Source organism: Moschus berezovskii, chromosome 21 (assembly GCF_049115385.1).
Source record: "Moschus berezovskii isolate FMDL1 chromosome 21, NW_MosBer_1.0, whole genome shotgun sequence".
NCBI classification, from domain to species: Eukaryota; Metazoa; Chordata; class Mammalia; order Artiodactyla; family Moschidae; genus Moschus; species Moschus berezovskii.
Window position 1 is genome coordinate 25,102,412 of NC_142480.1, and position 10,560 is coordinate 25,112,971.

Here is a 10,560-nt window from a genome sequence, read left to right on the forward strand (position 1 = left end):
ACTTCAATTAAGGTAAATCTTTTTTCCTACTGTCTTCCAGTGGGAATATACTGCCCTCCCACCCCTCAGTGAAACATATCGATAGCAAGATTAAGACCTTAAGCTCAAAAGCGGAAACAATTTTGAATTACTCTACCCTCCAGATCCTTCCCCCGCAATTTTGATTTTTTCCTGTTTTACCAAGTCTTTTCTTTGTCTTTCTTCAGTCCTCCTTCAAATGATGAGCATACCTTCCAGATACAGAGTTGCTCCATTTCATGTGGAAAATTCTATAACTTGGCTTCCCTTTCCCCTTTTGTCTGAGATCTCAATGAACTGTTTAAAAAAAACACACCTAATTTCATGGAAGTGGAGTTGATTTACAATATTGTACTCTGCTCTATAGCAGTGTGATTCATATATATATATAGATAGGTATTCTTATCCATTATGGTTTATTATAGAATATTGGATATAGTTCCCTGTGTTGTACAGTAGGACCTTGTTTATTCTATATGTAATAGTTGCATTTGCTAACCCCAGCCTCCCAACCCCTCCTTCCCTTTTCCCCCTCTCCTTGACAACCACACGTCAGTTCTCTATGTCTGTGAGTCTGTTTCTGTTTTGGTCGGTAAGTTTTCAATGAACTCTTCTTCCACCTCACTTATTCCCCTCTTTTTTTTTATTTCTCTCACCTTCCTTTTTATTTTCAGTGTTACTGTGTGCTAAGGCCTAGACATAGAGAGTAAGAAGAGACACATGATCTTTTCATGAAGTTTACTGTCCAGCGTGAGAAGACGACCTTTAAAAAAATACACTGACTTTAGATGGTAACTGAGAGTTGTGATTTGATGTGAAAGTAAGAGGGTAGTTGCCGTAAGAGAGTGTGTGTTTTAAATTTAAATAGAGCTTGGAGAAGGCCTGATGAAGTGGTATTTGAGCTGAAACCTCCCCATTGAGAAGAAGAGTTACTTTTACTTTCCTGCAGATGGATATTTGGGTTGTTTTTCTTCCTATTTATTTTGCTGTTAAAAACATTGGCGCTTTGAACATTCTTATACACATTTCTTGATGCATATTTCTAAGAATTTTAAGGTTAAATCTAGGAGTGTTAATTGTATGTTATACTGTATGTGCATGTTTAGTTTTCAGGGTGGTGCCAAATCATTTTCCATAATAGTTACACCAGTGTACATCCACGAGGGAAACAAAAGAAATTCCATTTAATAGCCTCCCCTGGTGGCTCAGTGATGAAGAATCTGCCTGCCAGTGCAGGAGACTTGGATTCAATCCCTGATCTGGAAAGATCCCACATGGCGAGGAGCAGCTGAGCCCATGTGCCACAACTGTTGAGCCTGTCTGTGCTCTAGAGCCAGGGAGCATCAACTAGTGAGCCCGAGTGCCACAACTACTGAAGCTCGTGTGCTCAGAGCTGTGCTCTGCAACGAGAGAAGCCACTGCAGCCTTTTTGTCTGACATCTTAGCGAGGTGGCAGTTGTCACAGCTGCTTTTTGGGCTTCGCTATGCCGCCCAAGGACGACAAGAAGAAGAAAGGTGCCAGAAAGTCGACCAAGAAAGACAAAGATCCAGTGAACAAATCTGGGGGCGAGGCCAAACAGAAGTGGTCCAAAGGCAAAGTTTGGGATAAGCTCAATAACCTGGTCTTGTTTGACAAAGCAACATATGACGAACTCTGTAATGAAATTCCCAACTCTAAGCTAATAACTCCAGCTGTCGTCTCTGATAGACTGAAGATTCGTCGTTCCCTGGCCAGGGCAGCCCTTTAGGAACTCCTTAGTATAGGACTTATTAAACTGGTTTCAAAGCACAGAGCTCAAGTGATTTACACCAGACACACCAAGGGTGGAAATGCCCCAGCTGCTGGTGAAGATGCATGAACAGGTCCCACCAACTGTACATTTTGAAAAATAAAACTTTATTAAATAAAAAAAGAGAAGCCACTGTAATGAGAAGCCTGCAACTAAAGAGTAGCTCTGCTGCTCACCAAAGTGAGAGAAAAACCTGTGCAGCAATGAAGACCCAACACAATGGAAAAAAAAAAGACTCAGAGCCAGGATTCATTAAAAAAAAAGAAATTCCTTTTGAGACTCTCCCAAACTTCCCATAAGAATCTTCATTCTCGTCAATACTTCACAAATTTAATTTTTACCAATTAAATATTTATTTTTACCAATTTTTCATTGCAATTTTAATTTTGTTTTCCTGATTATTACCTGTTTTTTAAATTTTACTTTTTAAAATAAATTTAAAAATACATTGTGGGTAGCAGACTTTTGTGAGTGATATATTGCAAATACTTTCTCTCATTTTGTGGCTCTCATTTCACCTCCCTCATAGTTTATTTTAATGAAAAAAAGTTATTTTAAGATGGTCGAATTTGTCATTTTATGGTTAACACTTTCTGTATCTTGTTTAATATCTCTCTCCTAACCCTGAGGTCACACATGTTCTCTATTTTCTTTGAAATGTTTCCAAAATATCTACTCATATCTAATTTTATCTATCACCGATTCCTTTTTTTCCTTGTGGATATTTAGCACTCTTTATTGAAAAGTCCATTCTTTCTCCAGTGACCTAAATGGCATCTCTGTCTTATCAAATTTCCAAGTGTGCATGGATCTACTTCTGGGCTGTCCATTCTGTTGTATTGGTTGGTTGTTTTGTACCAGTGCAGTGTACCATGTTCATTCCTGTAGCTTTATGGTAAGTCATGCTATTTCATTTTAAAAGCAACTAGAAAAAGTTCTGTAAACCTATTTTGAGATCTTAATTGGAAATTCATTTACTCTTTAGGTCATTTTAAAGAAATTGACATCTTTACAATATTGAATCTTCCTATCAATGAACATGATATTGCTCTACTTAGGTTTCAGTGAAGTTTTACAATTTTTTACATGCCACTCTTGAATACCTTTTAAAAAAGATTTATTTTGAAAGTTATAAGGAGCTCATGATCTGAGCCACAGTCAACTCCAGGTACTCTTTGGGAAAGACCCTGATGCTGGGAAAGATTGAAGGTAAAATGAGATGGTTAGACAGCATCACTGACTCTATAATAGACGTGAATCTGACCAAACTCTGGGAGGACAGGGGGGTCTGGTGTGCTGCAGTCCATGGGGTTGCAAAGAGTCAGACACGGTTTAGTGACTGAAAATTCCTAGGTAACTAATGATTTTTATAATTTATTTAAATGGTCTATTTTTGGCTATGCTGGGTCTTCGTTTTTGCGCTGGCTTTTCTCTACTTGTGGTGAGCAGGGGCTACTCTGTTGCAGTGTGGGGGCTTCTTACTGTACTGGCTTCTCATGTGGGGCCTGGGCTCTGGGGTACATGGGTTCAGTAGTTGCAGATCCTGGGCTCTAGAGCACAGGCCCAATAGTTGTGGTGCACAGGCTTAGTTGCTCCAAGGCATGTGGGTTTCTCCTGGACCAGGGATCAAGCCCTTGTCTCCTGCGTTGGTGGGTGATTCTTTACCACTGAACCACCAGGGAAGCCCCTAAATTGTCTCTTGAAAAAAATTGCATTCTAACTTTGTTATATAGATATGCAGCTGCTTTTTAACTATTTTTTCTCTCTCTCTCTTTTGTTTTTGCCATACCGTGTGGCTTGCAGGATCTTACTTCCCTACCAAGGATTGAACCCTGGACCATGGCAGTTAAAGCGCCAAATCCTAACCATGGGACTGCCAGGGAATTCCCGACTTCTTTTTTTTTCTTAACTTTAATTTTTATACAATTGTAGATTCATAGGAAGTTGTAAAAATGGTATAGAGAGTTCCATGTACTCTTCACCCAGTTTCCCAATGGTTCTTATATGGATATAGTACAGTATCAAAGCCAAGAAATGGACATTGGTGCAACATATATGTATAGTTCTGTGTCATTTTATCAAGTGTATGGATTCCTGTAACCATCAGTGCTATCAAAAAACAGACCTATTCCATTACCACAAAGCTCTCCCTCTTGCTGCGCATTTATGGATCTATCTGCCTGGCATTCGAGTATTATTTTTAGACCCTGGGAGTTAATAATCTATTCTCCTTATCTGTAATTTTATCATTTTGAGGAATTTATCTAAATGGACACAATACATAGTTTTTTGAGAATTTTTTTTTTCACTCAATATAAATGCCCTGAGATCCATCCAAATTATTGCATTCCTTTTTTATTTCATTTTCTGGATGTATTATAGTTTGTTTAGTCATTCAGCTATTGAAGGAGCAATTGCTTTTTTAATAAAAAAGCAAATGCCCACTTTAATCATAATTCTGAATTGCTTTTTTTGTGTTATCATCTATGGTTTTATAAAGCATAGTAAACTAAGCTAGGTATTATTATTTTGCATTTTGGCCATGGCACGTGGCATGTGGCCATGTTCTCTGACCAGGGATCGAACTCATGCCCCCTGTGGTGGAAATGTGGAGTCTTAACCACTGGACTGGCAGAGAAATCCCTGTATTATTCATTTTTATTGGTTAGTAAGATTTGCTGCTGCTGCTAGTCACTTCAGTCGTGTCCGACTCTGTGTGATCCCATAGACGGAAGCCCACCAGGCTCTCCCATCCCTGGGATTCTCCAGGCAAGAACACTGGAGTGGGTTGCCATTTCCTTCTCCAATGTGTGAAAGTGAAAGTGAAGTCGCTCAGTCGTGTCCGACCCTTAGCGACCCCACGGACTGCAGCCTACCAGGCTCCTCCATCCATGGGATTTTCTAGGCAACAGTACTGGAGTGATTGCCATTGCCTTCTCCGTAGTAAGATTTGAGACATATATAAATGATATCTCTATGATATACATTATAGTCGTAACTAGACAATTAAAATTCACACATTTATATGAAATATTTGTAACTCTGTTTATTTCTTCATTTTGACCACCCTGTGGGGCTTTTGTGATCTTAGTATCCCAACCACGGATTGAACCTAGGTTCTCGGCAGTGAGAGCAGAATCCTAATCACTGGGCCACCAAGGAATTCCTCTATTTAGTCATAATAAATTTAGATTTACCTGAAAAAGATATTACCTACCATAGGGCTAAGTACCTGAAAAGCACTTCCCGTGTCATTGATTTACTATGAAGTGATTATTTAAACAGACAGACACATGTGCACATAGCTTTCCTCCATTTATTTTTTTTTTTAATATTTATGTATTTGGCTGTGCCATTTCTCAGTTGTAACATTTCTGGATCTTTTTTAGTTGTGGCATGTGGGATCTAGTTCCCTGACCAGGGATTGAACCCTGGCCCCCTGCAATGAGAGCATGGAGTCTTAGCCACTAGACCATTAGGGAAGTCGCTCTGTTGACTTGTTTTAGAATTTGATTTAATTCACCTGTAGACATGCAAACCTTCAGGTCCCACTCCAAACCAACTAAGTCAGAAACTTGGGGGGGATGAGGGTGGTACCCAGCCATCTTTTTACAAAAGCCTTCCAGGTGATTCTGATGCACTATGAAATTTGAGAACCACTATTTTAGACTCTTTAAGTCAAGGAAAAAACAAGCCAGAGAACATTTGAACATATCCCTAATAGGTGTTATACTTGCTACTGTCTTTCTCCTGCTTTTGGTCTCTACTTTTGGTCGGGTGGGGTATGTCGCTGTTACTTCTAGGGCCAAAACAACCTCAGCCCAAACACTCGTGGTGTCAAATCTTGGCTTTTGGCTTAGCAGCAGCAGCCATGGCCTGGTTGTTTTTTCTCTTGATCCTATTTCTCAGCCAGAGCTGAGGGCTAGCTATATCACAAGGCTTTGAGAGTGGTTTTGACAGTTGAAAATCTGCAGTGTTGATCTAGCTAGAATGGGGCTGTGAAGATCCTTGGTGAGTCCCTGTAGATGATCCATCTGCCCAGGCCAGGGTTGGCGGTGGGGATGGCGTGGTGTGTGTTTGTGGTGGGTGGGGGAGGGGGGATTGTAATGATCACAGATTCAAGGACTGAAAAGGACATTTTCAAGGCCTGAGATGTGTGGCTTTGACTCTAGGATCAGGTTTGTTCACAGTCTTATCTGTCAATCCTTTTTTTTCAAGTCCTGCTTTTTGGGATTATGCCTAGAAAATATTTTCCCTTTCTCCCCGTTTATGCTGCTTTTATCTGTTTTTCTTTGTTTTTCAAATACCTCATTGGTCCACTTGCAATTTATTCTGGCTTTAAATTGTTATTTAGTGTGTTCATTTGGAGGATGCTAACATTTCATTTTATCATGTTTCCCATCTACCTCATCTCTTCATTATTAAAATCTCTGGTCTTTGTAAATTAATAAAAATTACTACACATTTTCAAAGTTTACTGCCAGTATTTTTGTTTGGTTTTTGCCATTGAAAATTGGATCTTTTGTCCATTATATTTTCTCACAGGTAACAGCTGGAGGAAAGCTGTTGATGTAAACAACTGTTGTATTTTATGACTTATTACCATATTGAACTGAACCATACTGAACTTCAAGTTGTCACGCTTTATTCAGGTGACTTTCTTGGGTTGTCCTCTTGTTACTTGCGGGCAGCTCTTCTCCACTGGTGTCCAGGATACTGTGAATGTGTTCTTTCTGTTGTCTTTTTTGCCTCTTTTCCTCTAGACCTCTTCATTCTCCAAGTTTCAGTCCTTCAACCATTCAGTGCATAGTCTCTTCCTCAGAGGAGAGTTCATCCACTTTTTAAAGTTTGCCTCAATGTTTGCCCAGTGTATTCTGAGCCTTGACTCTAATTCTGAATGTCTGGAAGCACCCTGGACTGTCCTAGGACCTTGAGAAATGTGCTTTTCTAAAGCTGAATAGGGACTTCCCTGAAGGTCCAACGGTTACGACTCTGAGCTTCCACTGCAGGGGGCACAGATTCCATCCTTAGTCAGGAGACTAAGATCCCTCATACTGCACATGACAAAAGAAGAAAGAAAAATCAAAACCAAAAAGGCTCAGCGAAATAGTCTAGGATTCCTTTGTTCTGGTTGTGATATCCACTTCCTGTGTAGTTTTGAGATTTAAAATTTTTCTTTGTTTTCCACTTCCACTTAATTAACAAATCTTTTTTTTTAATCTTCCTTTCAAATGTCCCATATTTACCTATCATTTCCTTCTAGTCACACCGAGTCCAGGTCATTTCTATCCCTTTTGAACCATTACTACTACTTGCCAAGCAGTTTTCTTGCTCCCAGTCTCCTCTTCATTCGTTGGTTCATCAGCATTAACTGAGCTCCTCTCTGCCTGGGATTGTGTCAGGTGCTAGGAATTTATGAACAAGGACCTGCTCTCAGTGAGTTGAGATGAACAGGGAAAACATAACCAAGCAGTCATGGTATTGTGTGGTGTGTGCCATGGCACAGATGTGACACCAGGGGCCACCAGAGTATGGAAAAGGAAGGACTCGGGACAGCTCTGGAGAGGAGGTGAGGCTTGAGCTGGGTCTTACAGAATTGGTATGAATTGGCCAGGGATTTAGCCCTCTGGGGTTGCTAACTCTGTTAGATCAAACACTTATTTGGGAAAGTTGTTTTCTCTAAATTCTTGCCATATATCTTATTTTTTTTTTTTTTGTATCAGACTTTAAGGTTCTTTAAGGGCTATTTTCACATTTCAGTCATCTTAATTCAGCATGGAATCAAATTTCAAGCTAACAAATGGCTAGACTTACTAAGAAACGAAACTCCAGGTTCGTGCATGTGTGCTCATCTTCAGTCATATCTGACTGTTTGTGACCCCATGGACTGTAGCCTGCCATTCTCCTCTGTCCATGGGATTCTCCAGGCAGGAACACTGAAGTGGGTTGTCATGGCCTCCTCCAGGGGATCTTCCTGACCCAGGGTTCAAGCCAGTCTCCTGCATTGCAGGTGGTTTCTTTACCCACTGAGTCACCTGGAAAGCCCAAACTTCAAGTTTAAATTTGTTAATCTTTCCCCTAGAGGATGAGATGGTTAGATAACATCACTGACTCAATGGCCATGAGTCAGGCTCTGGGAGTTGGTGAAGGACAGGGAAGCCTGGTGTGCTGCAGTCCATGGGGTCGCAAAGAGTTGGGCACGACTTAGTGACTGAACAATCCCCTGCCACAGTTGTATAGTCGTATCCCCATTACTATCTAGATTGTTACGATAGGATTCTGGAAATCAACAAGTTTCTGACAGATTATGATGCGTCTTAGCCCATCCACAGACCAGTAATCAGACAAACAGTTTTATTAACCCATTACAATAAGGGAGGCTATACACCAGAGGACCAGACAGAGTTAATATAGGATTTGAGGGAAGTGTGGAGATAAAATGTGAATGAAACAGTATTTTGACAGGCTGATAGCAAAACAGGGCTCCCATGGTCAGTGTCAGGTTTAAACTGTTAGAGTGAGCTCAGGAGTGATGTTTCCTTGGAAACTAAAAGTTTAGATGTGGAATGCTATGTCTACAACTCCTTTCCTGAAGCTTTACACCGGGGTTGTAAATAAAGGCTGCTTCTCCATGTCAGAGTGACTTGGATGCTCAATCAGTAGTGGAATGTTTCATTTTTATGGATTTAATTTCAAATAGGAAAGTTTCTGCTGATTAATAATTTTAGAGAACAAAAGCTTCCAGTGAGGAAGAAAGCAGGAGCCATGCAAAGATGGGGGTTATTTGATACTCTCCAACTGTAATGTATCATGGGGAGAGATGCTTTTGTTATTTCGCAGCTGCCTTTTACTGTGTCTGCTATCCTAGCCTGGTTAATGGCACGACAGGTTTCAAATGTTCTCAGTCCTACCAAATTTTGACTTTTTCAGTGCTCACATTATAATAAAGCAGGATCTATAGACAAAAGGCAGAAAGGGGTCTGATAAAGAGGGGTGCTCCTCTGTGAAGCCAGTGGTTGGTGGGCCTCCTTGCTCCTGGCATCAGCTGTGTACCTCTATAATAGAATGGTATATAATCATCTTTATGAATCTGGGCTGTGAGCATCTTGAGTGCCAGGTGTTTCAAAGATTCCCTTTGTCCTCCCAGTTCTGGCCCACAATGCTGAGTGAACTCACACAGGAGTCATCAGGGTTGCTCACCCCTAAGTTTTTACTGCTCTGCCCCGCTGCCACATCCACGGTGGAGGTAGCAAGCACTACCTGTTACCTGATCAGTGTGTCCCTAGAGCCCGTAGGCCTGTAAAAGTGCTCTTGGCTCCCGGTGTGGTTGATTAGTGAAGAATGGCAGGGAAGTCATTTGCATATATGTAAAAATCAGTTGACTTCCACAGAGCCTTAAGTCAGGTTCTGAACTTCTTGCAGAATCTCTGGCCCCACCTTTACAAGCAAGGTGTGTAAAAAACACCTTCTTTAGGTGCGGTACCAAAGTTCCCTCCAGGCACAGGCTGTTGATGCTTTTCTGGAAGATCCTTATATATAAAAAAAAAAAATGCCAACAGGTACGCAACAGTCATGGATTCTTCAACTCACAGAGTTTAAAGGGAGCAGTCTCATATTTAAATGAACTCTTAGCTTCCTAAACTAACCTCATTGGTATGTAATCCATCCGTGTTGTCATCAGTTCAGTTCAGTTCAGTTCAGTCGCTCAGTCGTGTCCGACTCTCCACGACCCCATGAATCACAGCACGCCAGGCCTCCCTGTCCATCACCAACTCCCGGAGTACACTCAAACTCATGTCCACAGAGTCGGTGATGCCATCCAGCCATCTCATTCTCTGTCGTCCCCTTCTCCTCCCGCCCCCAACCTTTCCCAGCATCAGAGTCTTTTCCAGTGAGTCAACTCGTCGCATGAGGTGGCCAAAGTATTGGAGTTTCAGCTTTAGCATCAGTCCCTCCAATGAACATCCAGGATTGATCTCCTTTAGAATGGACTGGTTGGATCTCCTTGCAGTATAAGGGACTCTCAAGAGTCTTCTCCAACACCACAGTTCAAAAGCATCGATTCTTCGGCGATCAGCTTTCTTCACAGTCCAACTCTCACATCCATACATGACCACGGGAAAAACCATTGCCTTGACTAGACGGACCTTGGTTGGCAAAGTAATGTCTCTGCTTTTTAATATACTATCAAGGTTGGTCATAACTTTCCTTCCAAGGAGCAAGCGTCTTTTAATTTCATGGCTGCAATCAGCATCTGCAGTGATTTTGGAGCCCAAAAAAACAAAGTCTGACACTGTTTCCACTGTTTTTCCATCTATTTCCCATGAAGTGATGGGACCAGATGCCATGATCTTTGTTTTCTGAATGTTGAGCTTCAAGCCAACCTTTTCACTCTCCTCTTTCACTTTCATCAAGAGGCTTTTGAGTTCCTCTTCACTTTCTGCCATAAGGGTAGTGTCATCTGCATAGGAGTAGCTAATATGAGTCTCTTTAAAGGCTTTCAAATTAAATCACTTTTCTCTTGGGTTTTCAATTGCCTGGTTCTTGACCTGGGATTCCTGTGCACACATGGAAATGGCAGCTTTTACAAGGTCTAGGTACCCGGGCCACAGTGATTTCCTCTTTTTATTGTGGTAAGCTGGTTTCTGAAGTAATTTCTGTTTCTGGTTTAGAATTATTTTGTTGAATCAAATATAGCAGTCCCTGCTTATTAACTGTCTGTATCCACACTGTAATCATGATACACAAGTTG

The 10,560-nt window shown here is 41.1% G+C and overlaps 1 pseudogene; it reads left to right on the forward strand.

Annotated features, from left to right (window-relative positions):
• The first annotated feature begins 1,502 nt into the window (after positions 1 to 1,502).
• Positions 1,503 to 2,256, forward strand: LOC148774515 (small ribosomal subunit protein eS25 pseudogene; annotated as a pseudogene).
• The last annotated feature ends 8,304 nt before the right edge of the window (positions 2,257 to 10,560 follow it).